The following is a 23,068-nucleotide window of genomic DNA, read 5'->3' as shown; positions in this document are numbered from 1 at the left end:
ATACCTCATCAAGGGCCATATGTACGAACACTTTTCCCCATAGACACAGAATGGGTAAAAACCTTTGCTACATCTGGCCCCAAGTGCCTTTTGGGGATGGGGAGGTGATGATTCATGATCAGATAGAGGCTTTAGAAGACATCTCTGAATCCCTTCCCGAACTATTTGATACTGCCTATGAGCCCAGTTTAATTTTCAGCCCAAAAAGAATACTGGGAAATAGACTGTAAAAGAAGAAAGTGTTCCCTGAGGGACTGCAACCCAAGCTGGTGGTCAAGACCGCCAATATCTGGACCTGTACATAAGCCTGCCAGTGATGCTTTCAAGTAAAAAAGACACTGGAAACTCACTGATTTGGTAGGATAGAGTAGTATACGGTGTAGTTAAGCAGTTAGATAGTGATGGGTAAGGTAATTGACACACCTTTATATCCCTTTGGGAAGTCACCCTCGACTGTAGACCCTGAAGAGTAAAGGTTATATCTACGTCGATACAATGAACCCCCCAGCAGAAAAAGAAAACTGCTGAATATTTTGTTTGTTTTTCTAATCTGCATGTCTTTCTTTTATTCCAACCATTGGAATGGGCATATGCTGTACACAAAATAATGCCTACCATTGCCCCATCACCAAAGCACCAGTCTGAAACAATGTCACACCATAAACAGGTCCATCGATTCCACTACATTAATAATACCTTTGTGAAAACATTGCAGAATATGTATCAGGGATACAATAAGACCAATTGTTGGATTTGTGTGATTTTGCTTCATTCGCTAGAGGAGGGAGTTCCCCTCCTTCCCCTGCTGTACACTTTAAATGGGTCCTGTAGAATATGGAGAGAAACGGCTGTAAAAGCATACATAAAATCTAAGGCATCGTCCATCAGGAGGGTAGCCAGCTTGCTAGACATAATGGGTAAGATTAATGTGTCCTGTAGTGAGGACAATGATGAAATAAAAGGCACACCATATGAAGAGGAGGAGTACTATGGCTATAATGGTTCATGCCCCCAATGTGAAATCGGCCATTCAAAAGCTACATAAAGTAGCTGCTGAAATACACCAAGACTCATGATTGGACAAGGTCGGTTTGGTTCTGGGGCCCATTAACTACATGGGGTTGGAAATTATTATTTAAGGGATGCTGTCTTTGCGTAAATTGTTTACCCATGATTTGTACTTCATGCCTGAATGCTTGTGGAACTTCTCCTGTTTCTATTCACCACACCAATGTTATGCTGGTTCAGGAGCAACAAATACAAGATTTCATGAAAATAGACCGGTCAGACCTTAATGCTACAAAATGTTTGGACTAATGAAAATTTAAGGAAAATGCAATTTTTAGGGTCGTGCTCTGGCCCTTGTCGTAATCTCTCTGTGGGCTTTTAACCACGTCCATCACTTTCGTTGGTTCATGGGCTTGCCTTTTAAAGTTAGTTTGACTTTACTAGTGAAAGTCATGCATACGTCACGCTCTTTCCAGTGTTTATCCCTCCTCAAGAGCACCGGCCAACTACTGAAAATATATGGGGGCTCCATGTTTTCCGTATGGTTTCTGAACTACTTTTTCTTTTTAATTCGTAGGCAGTGCAATTTGGTGAACAGAGAACATCTTGTATCATTTAGAACACATGCCCAGTGTTTTAAAATTGGATTACAATGAATTCAGATTTTGGATGCATCCGGTTTGTCATTTAACTTTTTTGTTTTGTAGAAGATGGTCTGTAACCGTTGCATTGTTTGCAATTGGTATTTGTTGTAGTGGGAAATACTAAAAGTAAGTTTACATTTTTAAACTGAGCACAAGAAAAGTCATCAAGACTGTTAACATGTTTTATTTGTGAGGTAAAGTGAGGTAACTAAACTGTGCAATGTTTTGGTGTTTGAATCGTTTTTGTAAACTTGCATTTAATATTTTAATGGACTTTGAAAAAGAAAAAAAAACAAGCAGTCTCCACTTCCCCCTCCCCCCCCCCCCCAAAAAAAAACATAGTCAGATTTCTGGGCAGAATTGTCTTGCGACAGTATCTGATTTAAAGGCAAGAAAGAGACAATTTGGGTGAAAAGAAAGGTGCAGTTCATTTCTGAAGACACTGCTTAAAACTAGGATATTCTCCCATTAATTAAGTGCCCTCTTGCGGCAGGTCGTGCCTCTGCACATTCTGGCTGCTTGCTATTGATCTGTACTATCGCCCAGTTGGTGCTCACTTTATCGATCCTGGGAGAACGAAAACTAAAGTTTGCTTTACTGAGTTTGAACCCATAAACTCCAGAAGTCAGCTATACGTTTTTTAAATAGCTATGGTATCAGTCACTTGTGGTGCAGAATGATATAACACCTGAAGGCATAGTGGAGTTATTCAGACTGCATTTACTCCAACCCCTCAAGTTATTTTTTGTCCCCCGGTTCCTTCCCACGATCTACCTCACACTCTTCTCTGAAAAAGGAGTAAGACCAGGAAAGGGTTCCACAAGACACTGGGAGTCCTCACTTGCACTCAACACTTGTCCACCGACTTTTGCTGAGATCACCAAGAGAGTATTGTATTTTCACATTCATTAGTTTCACAATTATAACATGAATGTTTATATGGAAGGAGGATGTGCTGTAAAAATATCTACATTAAAAAAAAAGTGTTTATTGGTGCCTCGAAGCTTGTCTTCTAGTTTACAAAAACCATTTTCATTCTGCTGCTGCAGCAAACAGTATCCTTCAAAATCTAAGGGCTTGCCTTCTTTTTCTAGCTACGTTCATGGACAGCCAGACTAATTTTAAACTCAACACCCAATTGGGGTCTGCTGACCTCACAGGATTCCCCCCCTTTGAAACATAACCTTGAAGCATGACCCTTCTATTCTTTTCTTCCATTTTTCTTTTGCATTTGTTTCCGCCTCTATAACACAATTGCCAACTGTTTTTCTAGGGGACTTCATTATTATACATTATAAAAGATGTTCCTTTTTAGGTCGAGCGCGCAAGCGTTTTGACCGGTTGTGAGTATTGTGAGCTTTTAACCTGGCCAGCCTCACACCCATTACTTTCACTCGTTCATGGGCTTGCCTTTTAAAAATCCTATGTTACCATTGGTAAATGCTTTACTTTTGTCCCTCCTTGGGACGGTTTGGTTAACGCCTTGGACACCGACCCGGTTACATGGGTAACTGGACTTTTGCTGATATGTTTGACTGTGTGCGAACTTCTTTTTCCTTTTGGGTCACTCATGCTCATGGCAGCCATGGTGCTTTGAATCAGCTCACTAATGTCAACTATTTTACTTTTCATTTTATGTTGTGGTACTGAAAATTCTGGACCCGTCAGGACTGATCAGAATAGTATGCACAAGCATTGTATTCATATTCGGGTAACGAAATCACCCGAATATCAGAGTTTCCGTCTTGAACCCTCGTGTTCCATTTAAACGACAGCCATTTTGTGATTGCCCTCACATAGGCCAATGTCTAATGCTGAAAACGAGTATGAAGGACACGTACACCTTTGCTGACTCCTCTGTGACCTGGGCAAGCTGACTCCACTGCCTGAAGCCAAACCTGTTCGGCCAGTTTCTTTCCCAGTGGCCGAATGAGATTAGTATCAAGGCACAACACATCATAAACCTTTCATTACACACAAATCATGCCTAATCTTACACACACCTGTCTCTGTTTCTTTCTTTATGACTTGCTTTACAAGGAGGAGGTGCCCGTTTATATTGGGGGTCCGTCGATATCTGATGAAAGTACTAAGCCTTGCAGGGTAATTGATTGAGGGCTGGACAAACTGAAATATGGGCTTGTCATCATAAACCTGCTATTTCTTTGTAGTGAAAATATGTGAATGGTCAACTGTAAAATAAGGAATGTTTGCCTAAAGCATAATATTTTGTATAAAAGAGAAGGTTAGCTTTGCAAAGAGAGCAGTCTCCTGAGAATATACACCGTGTTGTACTTCTAGGATACCTGTTACTGGCTGCAGCCAATAAACAAGATCTTTGACTTCACCAAGAAGACTCTGTGTTTCTGTAGTCTGAAACAGGAAGGACTCGAAGTCTTAGGGTGTGTTCCCTGGCACCGCTGGGTTCTGAAAAACCCAGTACTTCATTTGGCGCCCAACGTAGGGCGATTTCAGCGGTACCAGTCCAAGCCAGAGGTTCGTGAGGAGCTTCGTGTGAAAATTCTGGAGGAAGGCCGCCACTTCATCGACCCCTGTATGTCGACGTGGTCCGAAAGTCTTTGCTGCGAGGTTCCCCGCTTTCCGACGGCTACGAAGGACTGCTGCCCTGACTATCGCCCTGTTTTGGACCCTTGATGATTTGGTAGATCGAAACGATAAACAAGTCTTCTGGTGACGTCATCGATACCTCAGTTAAGTATAAGTGGAGCGTCTCCCAGTCCTTAGTTTGGTTCTTAGTTTGGTATCCCCTTGGGATCTTTGATTTGGAACTTGCAAGTACCAAAGCCGAGGGATTCGTGTATTCACGAGACTATCGTATTCGATAATCCTTTGAAGTTTGAAGCTAGACTAGAGAGCGAAGATGCCTGGTCTTAGCAGATATGGAAATTTGTTTTGTCTTGGTTATAATAGGGATTCCCGATTGGAGGACTCGTGTCCGGTTCCTCCGATTGGAACTCCAACCTATGAACTATATGTGAAACATGGCATAGGCCCCATCATATATAATGAAGTATGGATCCGATACACCAGGAAAGATGGAGTTTTGAAATGGCCCCAATATGGTAGTTTTGACACAGAGATTCTGAATAATCTGGAGGTTAAACTTTTTAAGAAGAAAGCCCGGCCGGCGATGTTTGACTCTTTCCGCCTATGGCGTAAGGAAGCCAAACAGAAGGAAATTAAATTAGCAAAGAGAAATAAGAGGGAAGAGGGTATCTCGATAATGCAAGCTGCCATGCAGTTTAAAGATGATGAAGAAGAACAGATGAATGAGCAGTTGCACAGGCAACGTAAATTGGTGACCGATAAATGTTATCCAGTTCTTCCGCTTCTTCAGCAAGATGCAGCAAAAGAACTTGAGAAAGATCCTTTAATGTCACACCTGTTGAGGTCGCCACCCCCTTATGCGCAGAATGCTACAGCACCTCCGCAACCTTTAGCTGTGCAACCTCCGGTTTTTGTGCCTCAGGTTCTTCCACAGCCACCAGCTCCTTTTCAGTTGGCTCCTACTACTATGGCGCAGCCCCTTCAAGGGCCGCCGACTTCGCTACCTGCTCCATCTGTACCTCCTGCGACTTTATGTACTACATCGACTGCCTCTTCTGGTGTTCTTCCTGATACTGCCTCTGCGTCTGCTTCTGCGTCTGCCTTGCCTCCCTCTGTTTTTCCTCCTGTTCTTTCATCAACTTCTCCTTCTGTCCGACAGAGAATGACAGATACTGTCGCCAGCCTTATATTTCCTCTCTTTGGGTCGTCTGGTGTGACCCCAGATTCGGAGCGTAAACAGTCGTGTAGTCAACTGCCTAATTCTCAAGAGAGAGAAATGTTTGACCGTATGGCACGTAAATGGGTTGTTTACCCTTTAAGATACGATGTAGAGTCTGTTATGGATGTCTTCCGCCAATGGGGAGCACCAAAACAAAGATACGTTTTTGAGAAAATGTGTGCTTTCCTTTGTGAGGAATTGGAAGATAATGATTTGGAAACAAATCCGCCTGATTTGTGCCGTGTACGGTTTGAGTTTGCAAAGGGCACGATTGTGGGTCCCGATGTTGAGAAAGCAGTTGCGACGTTGTTGTCCTTTAGGAATAAGGATCCTTCTCAGTCATTGTTCCAACATGACTCCTCTGTTAAACAAAAGGTGCGACAGTACCCAATGAGAGAAGTCCCTCCGGTATGGAAGGACGCCGTTGAGGCTGATGATGCTAATCAAATTGATGCTGTCCCAGCTCATTTTCAGCGTGTTTGGGTACATGTTCCGTGGAAGCGAGCTGAAGTTTTAGCCCTTAAGCAGACTTTGCCTGATCCCCGTAAAAACCCTGCAGGGTATTATAAGGAATTATCACAGACTGCAGACTCATGCATTATGAATTTAGCCGACATAGACATGTTATTTGGGAATGTTGTTCCACAGCCTTTGTGGGGATTGATTCGCCATACAGATCATGCACAAGAGTTAGGTGACTCATGGGCTAATATTAGTGCTGCAAATGATAGACAAGTTGGTGGTGCCAAGCCTGAGCCTTTGGTAGCAGAACTGCCTGCTAGGATCATTACTTACATGAAGACTTTAATGCCTGCCATGCGTGTGAATTGGGATAAATTGTCTGCGTGTAAGCAGAAGAAAGATGAAACAGTGTCTGATTTCTTCACCAGGTTTGAGGAAACGTTTATCGACCACAGTGGTCAAGATATGAGTACAGAAGGTGGTCAACGGCTGTTCGTCGACAAGTTTGTACACAATTTGCTTGCAGAGCTGTGTAAGAAATTGAAGGATTCAGAGAGTTCTAGGGCCGTTTCCTCTTCAGCACAAATATTGGCTACTGCACAGTACTACGAAAATAGGGATAAAGACGAGAAGGATAGAGCAGACAAGAAAACTAAATAATTAAAGACGAAGGTTCTTTTACAACAGGTGTATCCGCCACGTGATGGTCAGAGTAACTATCAGCAACCTCAACAGTTCCAGAGAAACTCGCAAAGGTTTGAGTTTTCTCAACCACGTGTTCCTGTAGGTCCCAATCAGTGTTCATATTGTAAAGAAGAGGGTCATTTCAAGTATAGTTGTCCTATTTTGTTACAGCGTACGAATGGTGCTTCTGGCGTAAGAGGTCGAGGTGTTCAACATGCTCCTAGAGGTAGAGGACTTGGAAGTTTTGCCCAGAACACGCGTTCCTTTCCGTCTCAAAACTCAATGAATAGTTTTGACCAGCAACATAACGCGTCTGGTAGGACGGCTCAGTACTATGCTGACGACTACTATGCAGAAGATGAGAACTTGGAAGGTAATAATTGCTAGGACAGCCATAGACGAAGAGAGGGAGTTTTTTTAGTTCCAGTGGATCAGAATGGACCTTATGTTAAGGTGATTACCTCAGGTGTGTCAGAGCCTTTTCTGTTGGATACTGGTGCTACAAAGAGTTCTATTATGCACTCAAAACTCCCTGGCACACCTTTGTCTGGCGAGATGAATGTTTCAGTAGGTTTTTCTGGCGCCCCGGTTAGGAACCCGATTTCTAGTCCTATGTCCCTTCTGTTGGACCTTGTGAATTGGAAGCACCCCTTATTCGGACGACAGGTTGTGGTGAAAACTTGTTAGGATTGGATTTGTTGAAAAGATTGTATGCGACATTATATTGTTCTCCTTCGGGAGTACAACTTACACTGGGTAGGAAATTGGTCTCTCCAATGTATTTGTCGAAGGATAAACTTCCGACCGAATTGTCGTTTCTTCCAGATATCATTTGGGCTACTGGTCCTAATGATGTGGGTCTTTTGGAAATACCGCCTTATGTTGTGACATTGAAAGCCAATGTTAAATTACCACGCATTCAACAATACAAGATCTCTAGTGAAGGTGAAAAGGCGTTGCTAGCGATCATTTATGATTTAATTGAAAAAGATGTAATTGAAGAGACAAGAGGCAACGTTTGTAATAGTCCTGTTCTGCCTGTTTTGAAACGTACTGACCCCTCTAAGCCACCTGTTTACAGGCTCGTGATTGATCTTAGAGAGGTAAATAAAATAGTTGTGCCACAGTTTCCAGTTGTTCCTGATATCACTGCCATATTGACTATGATTCCAGCTTCCGCCACCTGGTTCTCGGTGATTGACTTAAAGAATGCTTTCTTCAGCATCTCGATTGCAGAGGAGAGCAGGGATATTTTTGGATTCAGTTTAGGAGGCCGAAGTTTCCGCTTCAAACGCGCTCCTCAAGGCTACTGTGAAAGTCCATCAATATATAGTCAGGCTTTAAAAACACAGCTTGATGCAATTGTTTTACCTGACGGCGCTACCCTTATTCAGTACATTGATGATTTGCTAGTCGCTACAGATACTGAAGAGATTTGTAAAGAAGCCACCTTGTTGTTGTTGCGTCATTTGTCTGATTTACATCACAAAGTGTCCCTTTCAAAACTGCAATATTGTCGACAAGAAGTGACCTACTTAGGTCATCTCTTATCGAAGGAGGGAAGGAAACTGACCTCAGAAAGAATTCAGGCAATTGCAAAATTGAGTGTGCCAAGGACACAGAGAGAAGTACGTGCTTTCTTGGGCATTACATCATACTGCAGACAATGGATACCAAATTTTTCTTTGCTGGCCAAACCTTTGGTAGCATTGACCTATAAAGATACTCCGTGGTCTGAAGATTGTCAGAAAAGTTTTTCCGAATTGCGTAATGCATTGTGTTCGGCTCCTGTGTTGGGTACCCCCGACTACAGTAAGCCCTTTACACTGTATGTCCATGAGAGAGAGGGTTGTGCATTGTCAGTGCTGACACAGTCTTTTGGAGACAAGCAGCGCCCATGCGCATATTTTTCGTCGACTTTGGATCCGGTAGCTAAAGCATTGCCGAGTTGCTTGAGAGCCACAGCGGCAGCAGCTGTTTCTATTCGACAGTCTGCTGGGTTAGTGATGAATAATATGTGGATTGTGATGGTTCCACATGCAGTGGACACGTTGTTAAACAGGACCAAGACACAGCATTTAACTAGTGCTCGATTGTCAGGTTACGAGTTGACACTGTTAGCGAGTCATGTGCACATAAAGAGGTGCAATACGTTGAATCCAGCCACGTTATTGCCGATTTCAGTAGAGACAGATGATGTTGAACAACATGATTGTTTTCTTAGGACAGAAGAAGAAACGAAAGGGAGAGTAGATCTTAAAGATACTCCTCTTGTAAAGTGTGATGGTACCTTATGGGTGGATGGTTCATGCTTCAAGCTTCCGAATGGTGATACGACTGCAGCATATGCTGTCACAACTTTGCATACGATTGTTGAAGCTGCACGAATACCACATAATTCGGCTCAAGCAGCAGAGCTGATTGCACTTACGAGAGCGTGTGTGTTATCGAAAGGAATGAAAGTGACCATATATACCGACAGCCAGTATGCGTTTGGTGTGGCCCATAGTTTTGGACGATTGTGGAAAGAACGTGGGTTCCTGACTTCGCATGGAGCTAAAATTCAGCATGGTCAGTTGGTGAATGAGCTTCTTGAGTCACTGACCTTGCTATTACAAGTTGCGATTGTGAAATGCAGTGCACACAAGAAGGTTACTGATGATGTTGGTCGTGGCAATGCATTTGCTGACGAAATCGCAAAAGAAACAGCAAAAGATGTGATGAATCGAATGTATGTTGCAGGCCCTGCAAGATGGGTTGGTGATGTTGGAATATGTGAAGATACGATAGAGGGTGTGAAGTCTATTCAAGCTGAAGCTTCAGAGAAAGAGTTGAGTGTGTGGAAAGAAAGTATGGGTAAATTGGATGAAAATGGTTGTTGGGTTGACTTGTCAGAACATCAGCGATGGTTGTTACCTGATGCGTATGTGCTTGCAGTGGTGACAATGGCTCATGGAATGGCCCATATCAGTGTGAAAGGGATTTGTAAGTTGTTGGCTCTAGTATGGCAAAATGCTGGAATTCCTAAATGTGCAGAGAATGTGGTCAAGAATTGCATGGTGTGTCTGAAATACAATCCTGGTAGGGGAACCCCAACTCCAGCTGGTCATTTTGCACCTCCAACGTATCCGTTCGAGGTTTTGCAGCTAGATTTCATCCACATGGAAAGGTCCAACAATCTGAAATAAGTACTCGTTGTTGTTTGTGCTTTTTCAAGATGGGTAGAAGCATATCCCTTAAAAGACAACACTGCCTTATCCACAGCTAAAGCCCTTGTCAAAGAATTCTTCCCTAGGTTTGGAATGCCGAGAATGGTCTGGAGTGATAATGGGAATGAATTTGTGGGTCGAGTGATGAAAAAAGTATGTGAAGGGCTAGGTATCCAGCAAAAATTCCACGCTGCAAATCACCCCCAATCAGCTGGACTAGTACAGTGCTATAATGGCACGCTAAAACTGAAGTTGGCAAAGATACAAGGGAGCTCTGGTCTTAAATGGCCTGACGCTCTGCCTCTAGCACTCCTAGCAACAAGAATGACTGTGCATTCGAGAGTGGGACTTAGTCCCTATGAAATTGTGTTTGGCCGCCCGGCCAACATATGGGGAGTGCCAAGACCAACAAAATTCAGTGAGATCGAACACCCTGTACTGCTTGATTATTTGTATGAATTGACGGCTAAATTGCGTGTTCTACACCAACAGGTTCACAATACTCTGCCTCAGGTCTCTGAAGCTCCAGGACATCTTATCGATCCTGGATCATGGGTACTGGTCAAGAACTTCCAGCGGACAAAGAATGACCAGCCCCGTTGGACCGGCCCCTACCTCATCCTTCTCTCAACAAGATCAGCTGTTCGAGTGGAAGGGAAAAAGAACTGGATCCACGGCGTACACTGCAAGAAGGTCCCTTTTCCTCTACCGTACGACCGGTGGGTCCAGGAGGGGATCGCGGACTCTGTGACTGAGACTGTGCATCGTTTTTTGCCATTTAGCGATGCACGTGTAAAAGGAACAATTTCTGAACGAGAAAGTGACAATAATTTGCAAGAAGCTGTGCCACCGTCAATTCAATTGAACACTACAGAGCCTGAACTCTTGTTCCAGAACCAGACAGTACCTGGAAAAAGACGTTATAATTTGAGACTAAGGACAAATAATTTTTTTCCCGTTCCTTTGTTTTTTTTTTTTTAAGTGCGGCTCTCTCATCTGAGAAACTTTCTTATTTTTGTGTTTTTTTTTCTTTTCGAATCGCCATCCGGGTTCAGCTGTAGGGTCGTGGTTGCCCAAGTCTTTGGAGTGCAGCTGAAGACGTTAGGTCGACAGTTCTGGTCGGTCTAAGGGAGTTGCCCTGGACTGACAGAAGCATTCCCTAGCATAGAACACCCTACCACCATGAGCAGCAATTAGAGAGGATGGAGTTTTTCAAGAATGAGAGACCTGCCAGACAGATGAACTTTAAAGCCAGAATGGGTATAATAATGACAAAGAAACTATTTTTGATATTATGTATTTTCATGTTGCTTAGTGTAATGACGTTTTTAATAGGATATGTTTTATTCTCTTTTCAAGTGACATTTGCACCCATTACACAGCCCATACCTCCTTCTACTGTTTCCTCGCATTCTTTTCACCCCCTGCCTGAACACGAGTCTGCCAAAAGATTAGAGTTTGTCAACAATTCATTCATTCAGCTTCTACACCAACACCAATTAGTAGTGAACACAACTAACTGTTGGGTGTGTGGTCTTATGCCCCATACTACTGATAAAGGTATCCCTTATCTGGTCCTGCCTTTCAGCCATAATGGTTCTGTATGGACATATAGAACGGTGTTCATATACGCGTATGAAGCCAACCCCCCTACGTTCTGTGAAAGATAATCCTAAGAATAGTGCTCTAGCTAAGGGTATAGTAGATATGATTAGGGAAGATATTTCCTATGAGACTATCCCGAGAGATGAGACACTAGCATATATTGGATGGAACATAACAGGATATGGAGTTACTCTGAGTGGGAACCAGCGAGCAAAGAGATCCTCCCCGATTTGGATTGTACCCCATCAGGGTCACCTATGTCTGCAAGTTAATGGCAAGAATCCCAGAGCTCAGTTAGGGAAAAGTATCTGCACTGAAACATATGTTTTTGCGTCTCAGACTTCTCCTTCGTTCTTAGCAGCTAAGGGTACCTATTTCATCTGCCATAATAGAGCCTATACATGGTTGCCTCCTGACTTCTCAGGCACATGTTTTGTTTCGTTCCTGTTACCTCCCACCTACACGGCCGCGGCAGATTACCATAAGACAAGGATAGTTAGAGGTGTCATAAGTAAAGAAGACACTACAGGACAAGAATTTGGAGATTTCGTAAAGGGTTTTCTGCCTTTTTGGAGCCCTATGGTTAACAGCAGGAACATAAGGCAATTGACAAAGGTGGTTGAATCCACGGTAGTTGAAACCGCCGGTGCCCTTAGTAATTTGACTGCTGAGCTCCAGTCGGATCGCCTTATGACTCTTCAGAACAGGGTCGCATTAGACGTCATACTTGCAGACCGAGGTGGGGTATGTAAGGTGATCCAATCAAGTTGCTGTGTTTTCATCCCAGATAACGCTCCGACAGTCTACCAGGCCATTTCCAAACTGCATAAGATCTCCGAGTCTATTCACGTGGATAAAGGAGATTGGTCATTGATGGGGTGGTTCTGGGAGCTGATATCCGCCTGGGGATGGAAGACTCTGGTAGTCATTGGGATGATCTTAGCCATTCTTTTCCTGTCCTGTCTGTGTGTACAGTGTGCTCCTGCAATATGTGGCCTCTGTGCTACATCGTGTGTAAGGAAACCTGTATCAAGGGACGAGCTAGGTAATAGGATGATGCTACAGCAACATCTCAACGAATTTATGAATATAGACCTGGACTCAGATTAGCGTGAGTATAGGTTATTGCCTATGTAAGGGCAAAAGGAGGGTCTGTGGTACTGAAAATTCTGGACCCGTGTTATAAACATCGTCGTATCACAACGATTTTGGTATCAGCAGACCGAGAATGATCAGAATAGTATGCACAAGCATTGTATTCATATTCGGGTAACGAAATCACCCGAATATCAGAGTTTCCGTCTTGAACCCTCGTGTTCCATTTAAACAACAGCCATTTTGTGATTGCCCTCACATAGGCCAATGTCTAATGCTGAAAACGAGTCTGAAGGACACGTACACCTTTGCTGACTCCTCTGTGACCTGGGCAAGCTGACTCCACTGCCTGAAGCCAAACCTGTTCGGCCAGTTTCTTTCACAATGGCCGAATGAGATTAGTATCAAGGCACAACACATCATAAACCTTTCATTACACACAAACCATGCCTAATCTTACACACACCTGTCTCTGTTTCTTTCTTTATGACTTGCTTTACAAGGAGGAGGTGCCCGTTTATATTGGGGGTCCGTCGATATCTGATGAAAGTACTAAGCCTTGCCGGGTAATTGATTGAGGGCTGGACAAACTGAAATATGGGCTTGTCATCATAAACCTGCTATTTCTTTGTAGTGAAAATATGTGAATGGTCAACTGTAAAATAAGGAATGTTTGCCTAAAGCATAATATTTTGTATAAAAGAGAAGGTTAGCTTTGCAAAGAGAGCAGTCTCCTGAGAATATACACCGTGTTGTACTTCTAGGATACCTGTTACTGGCTGCAGCCAATAAACAAGATCTTTGACTTCACCAAGAAGACTCTGTGTTTCTGTAGTCTGAAACAGGAAGGACTCGAAGTCTTAGGGTGTGTTCCCTGGCACCGCTGGGTTCTGAAAATCCCAGTACTTCAATGTGGCAAGAAAAGTCTAGTTAGGCTTTACAACGCCAATAGCTCTAACAGGAGCAAATGCAGGACCTATTCCATTGCAAATGCTTGTTTATATTGCAAGTAGTTTGACATTAGTGCCTCTATTTCTTAAACTGCTTCCATTTTGATTAAGAACGCATGCCAAAAGCGCTGTGCTGGTAAATTTCCAAGAGAGCGCTCAGACTGCTCTGCTTCAAGGTGTTGTCTGCATAGTTTCCTGTAACTCGGTCTGGGAAACATCTGGCAAAAGATAACCCTTCACCTGTAGCCCTGCTTTAGAATGTGTTTACTAGAAGAATCCTTCAACTTGGAAGTTCTCATTTAAAATGGTTGTAACTGGTTTGTGTAAACAAAGCTTCTTTGTCTGAGTAGGCCTAAAAGCTGTGTGAAAATGTATATTGTCGTCACTTTGCCTGTGTGCCTGCTTTAGACACGTTGGTATTTTGTACCGTTGCAGCGAATCAAATATTAGACTCGACCACTCTGACTCTTTGCATTCTTTCACAGATTTGCTCTCAACTTACAATAGTTAGGGGACGGGAGACAAAGCCCCGTTTCTCATCAAAGTTGCTCTCATTTCCTTCACTCCAGTTTGTCACTGCACGTGAGTGTTGTGTCCTCTTCTTCCCCATTCCACCCTCAAGTGGAGCATAGGCCAAGTACTTGTGTCCATTCACTGCTATGTTTTGTTTTGTGTTCAAGCACTTCCTATGAGTGATGAGTTTCAGTCCGTCACCCATAGTCCCCATCAGTGTATAAGGGATAAGTCAATGTAACCCCAAGACCAAGAATAAGTTAACTTGCTACAGTTTGGCACACAAGAATGGGAGGATGTAATTAGGCTGTTTTTCCTTACTTCCTATAACCCATAATTCATAAATAAATAAGGTGAGCAAGAACAGTTGAAACATATCAAATATATAGATGCCACCCATTTCATCAGTGATCTATAGAACAAAAAGTAAAATTGCCACTTTGCACAGAGGGGCACTTCTGGAGGGGTGGAAATGAATGGCCATTCACAAGCCCAGTTAACAACACCCATCCCCTGTTTTTTACTTACGTGTCAAGTTGCTTGTAGAAGTGATGCCAATGTATTTTTTTCTAGCAGGCACACCCTAACAATCTTAACCCTGATCAGGAAAGCAGGTTTGACAGATTTCATCCTCCATCGCTGATGCAGGTTTCAGAGTCCAGTACATCAAAATCTTCTTGAATGTGGTAAAATAGGATATTTGTGCCTAAGAAACCAGAAAAATAAATTAAATTCATATTTTACTTACATTTTTTATTTTTTCTAAACATATCTGTAAAAATCTGCTTTAGCGAACACGATTGTTATGGTCAGCTTTTATTTTATTTTAAATAGAAGTTAATTACAATCTTTATTTAATAAACTTTGATTGATAACCACACCAAAACTCCTTTTGGAGAGCAATGTCATTCTCTGGTTTGTGCTTTGGATTAACGCTTTAAAATACCCAGGACCAGATGTACTAAAAGAAAGGTCACAAGCTGTGCACCATGTTTTGGGACCAGTCTCTAATTTTGGACATGACCTAAGAAGCAATAAGTTGCACTGCATATTCCCTAAATCGCAGGGATTCGCAAAACAACCTGCTTTATTATGTTTAATAATCCATGTTGCTATCTGCAGCCTGAAGTGACTGGTCACAGACAGAGATGGTAGCCCGCAAGGAGCAGCAGACCACCAACCTACTGTTTGCATTGCCAACAGGAAATCTTTTTGTAGACCACTACCTACTTTCTCCAAGGTTGCAGGATGAAAAAAAATTGACAAAGGGGAATGTGTCCCCTTTGTAAATCATGTTACCACCCTAATTTTGTATGACTAGTCACAAACCACAGATCATTCCTCTGTGAGTTGGAAATAGGAAAGGGAGCCTTTCACATCCACTTATATATGAAATTTGAAAAGGACTGCAAAAGACCTTATAAGGGACAGGCTTGGGTACATCCAGAAAAAGCCCTTCTGAAGTGGGTATAGCCATATGTCAGTTAGGATGGCCTCACCGTGAGAATGCCACTGCCCCAATATATAAAATTCAACAGCTTTAGAATGCCAGAACAACTGCTTCTGCTCCAAGAGGAGGTCGGCTATAAGGGTGAGTGACTGGAAATGATGGGAGCCTATGTTCTAGGCCAGAGACCCACTGGCAGACAAAACAGCACTGAGCAGGACGCTGAGGTCTTGGGGTGTTGCATAGCCTCAATGTGCCTGAAGCGTTGAGAGGAACTATGGTGGGTTATGTGTTCAAGTCAGAGAGTGAAGATAGGTGCTGCAGCTTGCGAAGGTATCCTGGAGGCATGCAAGCATGCTGCTCTGGATGACCACAGCCACAGGATAAAAAGGAAGCTGTGGTGCATAGGAGAGTTTCTACCTCCTGGAATCAATGAGTAAGGGAACGAAAAAGTGAGACAGCCACTAGAAATATCAGAGGTTTGCATTTCTTAGGCACTCTGAGGGAGAATACAGCTGAGTAGCGAGGGTTCCCAGGAGGGCAGCGACGAATGAGAGTTTACAGCGAGCATGGGCCGGGAGTGGCCTGGAAGCTTGACTATTTTGGTGCCACAAGTGAACTTTATTTGCAGAAAGCCCCTCTGGTGGCGACAGGACACTTAATGTAAGAGACTGAAAAACAAACCTGGATACAAGGGAGGCACGACTGGTTGTGGTGAGTCCCCTATGACATATTTTCTCCCAGGTGGTTGTTACCACCATTTTGGGAATTAAGGCTCGCCAGCAGATAGCAAATCAGATTGTTCCCTACAAGGTGTCTGTGATACCCGAACAGATGGTGAGTAATGGCCACGGAATGGCAAGTACCCACTAGGATCTAGGCACCTTTGATAGTGATGTGGGGGTGTGGAGCTATGCAAGGACTTTGCTTGATTACCAACGAGCATGAGGACCCACATGATAAGCTAGCACTGAGAAACGTCTGAAGGCTCACTATACAAAGCTTGACTAATAAGGTACAACCTGTGCAAGAGGACAGAGTGCTCATATGCCCATGTTAAAGAGCAGAGAGGCGTGGAAGGACCAGACTACCTGCTTGCATAAGAAGGGTAAGCAGGAAAAGTAAGGCTTTCAGAAAAGTGAGGCCTCCTCACATCAAACAGAGGTGTGTACCTACTTCTGGCAACAAAAGCTCAGGAGCTGAACACAACAGTGTAAGACATATTGCTGGCAGTGCAGAACCCCAGGAAGGTATTGTAGCAAGAAAATGGGCCAAATGGCTACTGATCTGAACCTCCCTTGGCAGATCTCCATAACATCTCAGACCAAGTGGGGAAGGTGGAGAGTAAAACTACTGAAATGTATGCTTGGGTGACAATTCTCAAAAAGACTTACTAGATTGCAGATCACTTTCTTGCACCTAGCAGCTATGGAGAAGGATGCTAAGGGCCGTTCAAAGGGTACGTAGTGTCCCACAGAGAGCAAAAGGACAGTCTGTTGAAATGTTAGTGAGACATTTTATCATAAATGTACTCCAGCTCAATTGCCTTGCTTTCCTCTACTCTGCTAAGAGGGAGCATTGTGAACATGCCCAAGTCAAGACGACCATTACATGGAACTTTAATGGCCTAAAGAGAGCGATGTGGATCCTGTAGGTGCTGAGGGTGTATCACCTCACAGAAGTGGAGGGTGCCATGGAATTGATGGTTTCAGACTTCATGAAGGCACTGCAACAGAGGTACACGTGAGGCCATAAAGAGAGAACTACAGAAAGAAGAAATTAAGCATGCAATGTTGTTCCTGGCATGCAAGTTTCCCAGCAGAGGGCAGATCCCGTTATTTTTACCACTAGAGGTGGAATGGGAATGGCTGTAGGGATGTGCATAGCTGGAGGGACTCACATGGCTGAAGGGCGGAAGGACACAGAGTGGTAAGACATATCAGCTGCAGAGTTGTTGGTTCAGCAATAGAATTGAGGCTTTCACAGACACAGGAGCTGGAATCACAGGTTGGCCGTGCCCGGAACCAGCAGTGCCAATGTGAAGGGGAATAAGATTGAACAGAAGCAGCCCCCACCAACCCAATAATGGAGCCCGTGTCATGGTGGGATAGCACACAAGAAGATGCAGAGCTCAGTTTGCAAATGTGAACTGGGATGATTGAAGCAATGTTTTAGGGGTGTGTGCTGTGGCGTGTACATACAAGTCAGCTACAGATTCATTTTGTGATGTAACACTTATGTAATTAAGGTACATCATTCTGTAGTGATGTTGGTGGGGAGGGGTGATCTAGGACTATGCCCCATATTTTCGCCTCTACTAAATGAGCAGTAGAATACTCTAGACATGAGTGCTGGCATGGTTGATTTAAGGGCAACAGATATCTTGAGAACTGAGGAGGCGGGTAGTATGGAACCTGTGACACAAGAATATGGGCTGAAGGGGTGGCTCAGGTAATTATTAGATTATGGTTCACAGTGGTCCAGGGTATTGAATACAAGTGGAAGGATGCCATTCTGGGTTGGTCACATGCATTAGAGGTGAAACTGAAGTTGAGACCTAAAATTTGCTTGGAAAGTTAGCTATCATTTTAGCATTTAAACAAATTGAGTAATAAGACCAAGAGGGGCAACTGTGGTTCAGATGCTGAGAGTCATTAACTCGTTATTGTTATGTTGCATGAACGAGCTTGGTTGCCAAAAGATGTCACTTGAATGGTACATGTAAATTTAGATTGGCAGCAGAAGCTGGATTTACCACTGTCAAAGGGAATTCTATATCGGTTGGAATATTGCCCCGTTCAAGTGTAGAAGACTTGGACTGATACACTATGTAGCTTAGGTGTGTCCATGGGATGGAGAATAGGTGGCGGTTTTGTTAGTGTACTGACTTCCTAGTCTTCAATAGGCTACTCTAGTCTAGAAAAGCTGGGAAAGGTTACAATGCAGGTGCCAGAGGCAGTCTGGATTACAGTTGGAGAGTTTAATTGGTGATGAAGCCAGATACTGATGTGCTGACAGAAGTGATGGTGGCTAGACTGAGGAAGATGCAATCAGGCCAGGCTGTCACGGACTCAATTTCCAAATCACTGTATACATCCGATGTTTCTACCATGGAGGTTGTAGAAGTAGAGGTTGATCCACCATAATTCAATATATGACTGATCCACAGGGAGGTGGAGCTAGTCACTTCCACTCTCTTTCAGAGTTTTCAGATACTATCAGACTTCATCCTTTTCCTTACTCAGATCGAGTCTTGGTAGCTAGAGAACTAGTTACATTGACAAACCATTCTGATGGGTAAACATGTGCATTACTAAGTACGCATAGAGATGCCACTGTGTTCCTCTTCCTCGTTATTACTTAACTCTCCTCCTCTTGATTGCCTGTCCTTGATGCTCATAACATTGCTCCACTCTTTCCGCTGTCAAAGCACCTGAGCAGTTGCCTTCTACATCCAATGTTACTTCTCTATTCCCATACCCAATCCCATCCTCCCCACTCCCACCCCCACCCCCAATGGGTATCCATATTGCCTGACATTACAGGGAGAGTGGGATCAACATCCACACCCACAGCTTCATGCAAGTCCATTTGGGATCCTGACAAAGACGGGATTAGGAGGTTTTGTGAAGGCCTTTGGCATAGCGATTTCTTGAGAAAGTCACAACAGTAAAACTGAGAGTAATTATTTTGAATGTAAACTACTCATTCTCTAGATTGGAGTATTTGCTTCTGAATATACTGCCCCTAATTTAAAGATTTGCGAGTATCTAGCAACAGGAGATCACACTCCTCTTGTATGGACACTGGAACTTAGGGCACAAAGGTAGTCAATTGAGTGGACGCTGGACGCATGGGAGCAGACCGTTAGGAAGAAACTGGAGGGCTGGGTCTGTGATGGGAAAAGCTACATTGTGCAGAATGTGGGTTCAGTGCAATCAGTAATTTCTACCTGGAAGGCAGTCTTCTACCTCAAGACAGTGCTGAGACACCAATAACTGTCTAGACAAGAAGGGAAAAGAAAGGGTATGGAATCAATAATTCAGAATATAGCAATACAACCTGTACATCTGGAAAGTGAATATCTGGTTAGCCATTGAATATGGACCCAAAGCCATGCAGTGGTCCTATGGTAGGACTACTGATGCCTTGTGCAGAATAAGGTGATGTCTTACTGCCACAGTGTGCCACAGACTGCTTGAATGAGGTAGGAAATAAAGCCAATGAAGTGCTTATATTGCCAAGTCTGAGTGAGGAAATGAGAATGGGAGTGTGGACAGGGCTGTAGTTTAAATGGATAATGACATGACAAGAGTCATGGCATAACGCTAATGTTCCTTTAGGGAGAGGATGTAGTGCAGTGGTCAAAGCACCCGCTTTGGGAGCTGGAGGTCGTCTGGGTTTGAGTCTCGGAGTCGACGCAACATCCTGTGATTCTGGGTGAATCACTTAATATCCCTGTGCCCATCGACAGTGCCTTGAGACTCTCACGAGTGATAAGCCACGCTATAAAAATCTACGTTTCATTTCATTTTCTTTTCATAGAACAAGAGCATGTTATCCGAAAGGGAGATATAAGTATGTGATAGATCTTCCCTTCCCAAAAATGAATCCTGAAGACAGGGAAATGATAGGCTTAGATGTGTCAGTTGAAGAAATACGAGAGGCTATCAGCCAACTCAAGGGAGTAAGAATACAAGTTGCTCTATGAGTGAGCAAGTGGATTTTTTTATATTTTAAACATGGGACATCCACAGATAGATTAAAAACAATAAACAAGAGCGAAAATTGTATCAGTACAAATGGCAGCAAAAGGGGGTACAATGAGGGGCGCGTAGCCAGCTGGACATGACTTGCTGCCGCTCCCACCATGACAGGCTAAGAAACGTAGAACAATGAAGGAATATTCCTATGTGATCTTGAGATATGCACTGGTACTTCTACCCCTACCCAACTGAGGTGCAATAACCACAGTGCTTGTCCTTCATCTGCACGTGGGCAGCACATTTGCCCTGGAACCCTGCGGCCGGGGGAGCAGCGGCCAGTGTGATGCTGGCGATAGCCCCTGTATATGAAGGGGAGAATGGTCCTGGCCTGAGGAGGACCACTGCGAGGATCCACAGCCTGGTTGCTGAGGGGAGCGACGGGGTGGTGGGAGCCCGCTGGGGCTGGAGTTGACCCGGGCTATAAAATCTCTCTCTCCCCCCCCCCAGGATGGCGACCGCCCTCGGGTGACAAAGCACTGACAGACGGCTGTTGCCCCCTGAATCCATATCCCGTTTACAGCTCAAGTGTACATACGAGACGGCATATCCCTGTGACAGGGCCCCAGCTGAGATGAGGCTGGGTGCACGCAGAGGACTGCAACACGCTGCTTTGGTGAATCTCGAAGACAAACAAAAACAAAATAGACCAGTACACAGTCCCAGGCCCACAGGGACCTACGCAGAAAGAGCAGACTGTCCAGGGACCTGCGACGCAGGCACTAGCCACAGCTGAAATAATGGCAGCAATTCAGGGGACTAGATTGGCCCTGGAACCTAAGATGGACACTATAGCAATCAATGCCAATCATCTCCGTCTGGACCTCCGTAAGTTGGCTGAACGGGTTACAGGAGAGGAGGATGATATTACTACTCTCCAGCAAGAAATCAAAGCACTCAAGGCCACAGTGGCAGATCTAATGAGTAGTGTTGCGCAAATGGAGGGCCACCTGGAGGACTCAGAGGGCCGCTCTCAGCTAAATAATATACGCCTCATCGGTTTTCCAGAGCGGGCAGAGGGCCCTCCGGATGCACTTTTTCTGGAAGACTGAATTGTAAATTCTCTTAAGCCCAAATACCTTTCAAATGTTCTCACAGTTGAGCGTGCACAACAAGCCTCGGTGGTGGCGCCGAGAGAAGTGCTCCCCTGGCCCTCATTGCTCACCTGGTCAATAATAGGGATCAGGACGTGACCCACCAACATGTGCGCTCACATAGCCAAAACCCCTCCCCCTCCCCGAGGCATGAGGCAGTATTCTCCAGACTGGAGATACTCGAGAAAGTGGGCACTGCGCCGGTCAGACCAGAATAAGATCAAGTCACATACTCTCCAAAAACACCTGACCCGGGCAGTGAATGAACGGATTCTGGTATGCCTGGATGGCACGCTGCAGACTGAAACCACTGATCTGCCAGCTCAAAACTCCTTCTCCCAACTCCGGGAGGTACCGGACATGCTCAGTGACAGCACGGACGCTGGATGACTACTTGTCCTTTGGCAGGCATACGCTGGTTTGCATAGACCGCTGAGTACTGGCTGTGGGGCCTAGGACTAACCAGATCTATTGCCTAATGTTTTGATTGTTGATAGGGCAGGCATTCTCCTTTCCTTTAAGTTGGTGTTCTTTTCAGGACATTAATGTTGCCATGTGACAAATGTATGTGCGTTTCGAGTGTCATTTCGATTTGGCGTCACGACAGGGAGAAGCTGAGGGCCATGCCTCCTCTAAGTTGCTGAGCACCTTTGGTCTTGCGATCTGCAGAGGACTCAGACAGTAAACCCACCATAGTTACTCTTACAGTTTAGTTGGGGTTCATAAGAGTGGGGGCTGGGGCAGGAGTTGGGACACACCATTTAGTGCTAATGTACATGCGCTCCCTGGTGGTATTGCCTCAGACGTGATTGACGCAGACAGACCAGGAGACTGGGGACGCAACTGACCCAACAGGTTCTACAGAGTGCGAATGACTCCCTGGAAACCAGTGAGGCTCCCAGCGGAGATGGGCTGCCAGCCGAGTTGTTAAAAAAAATAATAATAATTTGAGATCTCTGATAGATATCCGCCTGTCAGTATACAAACAGGCCCTGGAGAGGGGCATAGTCTCTGATACAATGAGGGAAGCACTTATTGTGCTGATTCCGAAACGCGGTAAAGATCCCATGGAGGCGTGTTTATACTGCCTGTTATCAATGTTAAATGTGGACCAGAAAATCTTTAGTCATGTATGGCATTAAGGTTGTTGCTGTACCTCCAGCGACTGATCGAATTAGAACAGTCGGGTTTCATCCCCCGTTGAAACACACTCTGCAATATCCAACAATGGAGGCATGTATTCCATGCCCCGAAATTGACAGATGATCTGTATGCACTCACATTCCTGGATATAGAGCAGTCATTCGATTTGGTTAGTAGGGGTTATATCTGGCAGGTTCTGGACACAGTGGGGCTGGGCTCCAGTAGCATAGAGTGGGTTACACAATTATACGAACACCCGGGTGCAAGAGTCTGCACTGGCTGTTGTGTATCATCTAAAATAGTTATGCAATGAGGCACAAAGCAGGGGTGCCCATTGTTGTCTTTGCAATTTGCCCTTATCATGGAGGCTTTTGCGTGCCAGCTCTGCGATGTGCTACAGGACTGCGGTGTGCAGGTGGGCAATACGGAGTTTCCAGCAACCTGATTTGTCGGCCTCCAGTTTGCCAAATGTCATGCAGGAACTCAGAGAACTCGTGCCATTAGGTTAATAGTACTAAGTCCGTTTTGTTCCAGATTTGGATTACTGGGTGCGGTGCAGATGGACCTGTTGCTGGCAGCTGGGCTCCCCTGGGTGACTGGTAAGGTTAGGTACCTGCGTATATAAATCACACATGGAGCGCAGCAGACCTATGACTTAAATCTA

At 44.4% G+C, this 23,068-nt stretch overlaps 1 protein-coding gene across 5 annotated transcripts in view; it reads right to left on the bottom strand.

Annotated features, from left to right (window-relative positions):
• The window catches only part of USP21 (ubiquitin specific peptidase 21), a 409,008-nt gene that overhangs the window by 361,592 nt on the left and 24,348 nt on the right, over positions 1-23,068 (bottom strand). For all 5 annotated transcript variants that reach the window (XM_069217823.1, XM_069217824.1, XM_069217825.1 and 2 more), the window contains exon 2: positions 14,486-14,663. The gene's annotated coding sequence lies outside the window, so the exon portion shown is untranslated. The remainder of the gene's footprint in view (positions 1-14,485; positions 14,664-23,068) is intronic.

The sequence above is a fragment of the Pleurodeles waltl genome, chromosome 12 (genome assembly GCF_031143425.1).
Source record: "Pleurodeles waltl isolate 20211129_DDA chromosome 12, aPleWal1.hap1.20221129, whole genome shotgun sequence".
Taxonomy (NCBI): domain Eukaryota; kingdom Metazoa; phylum Chordata; class Amphibia; order Caudata; family Salamandridae; genus Pleurodeles; species Pleurodeles waltl.
The sequence above is the reverse complement of the archived record's forward strand: the minus strand, read 5'-3'. Positions and strand labels throughout refer to the sequence as shown.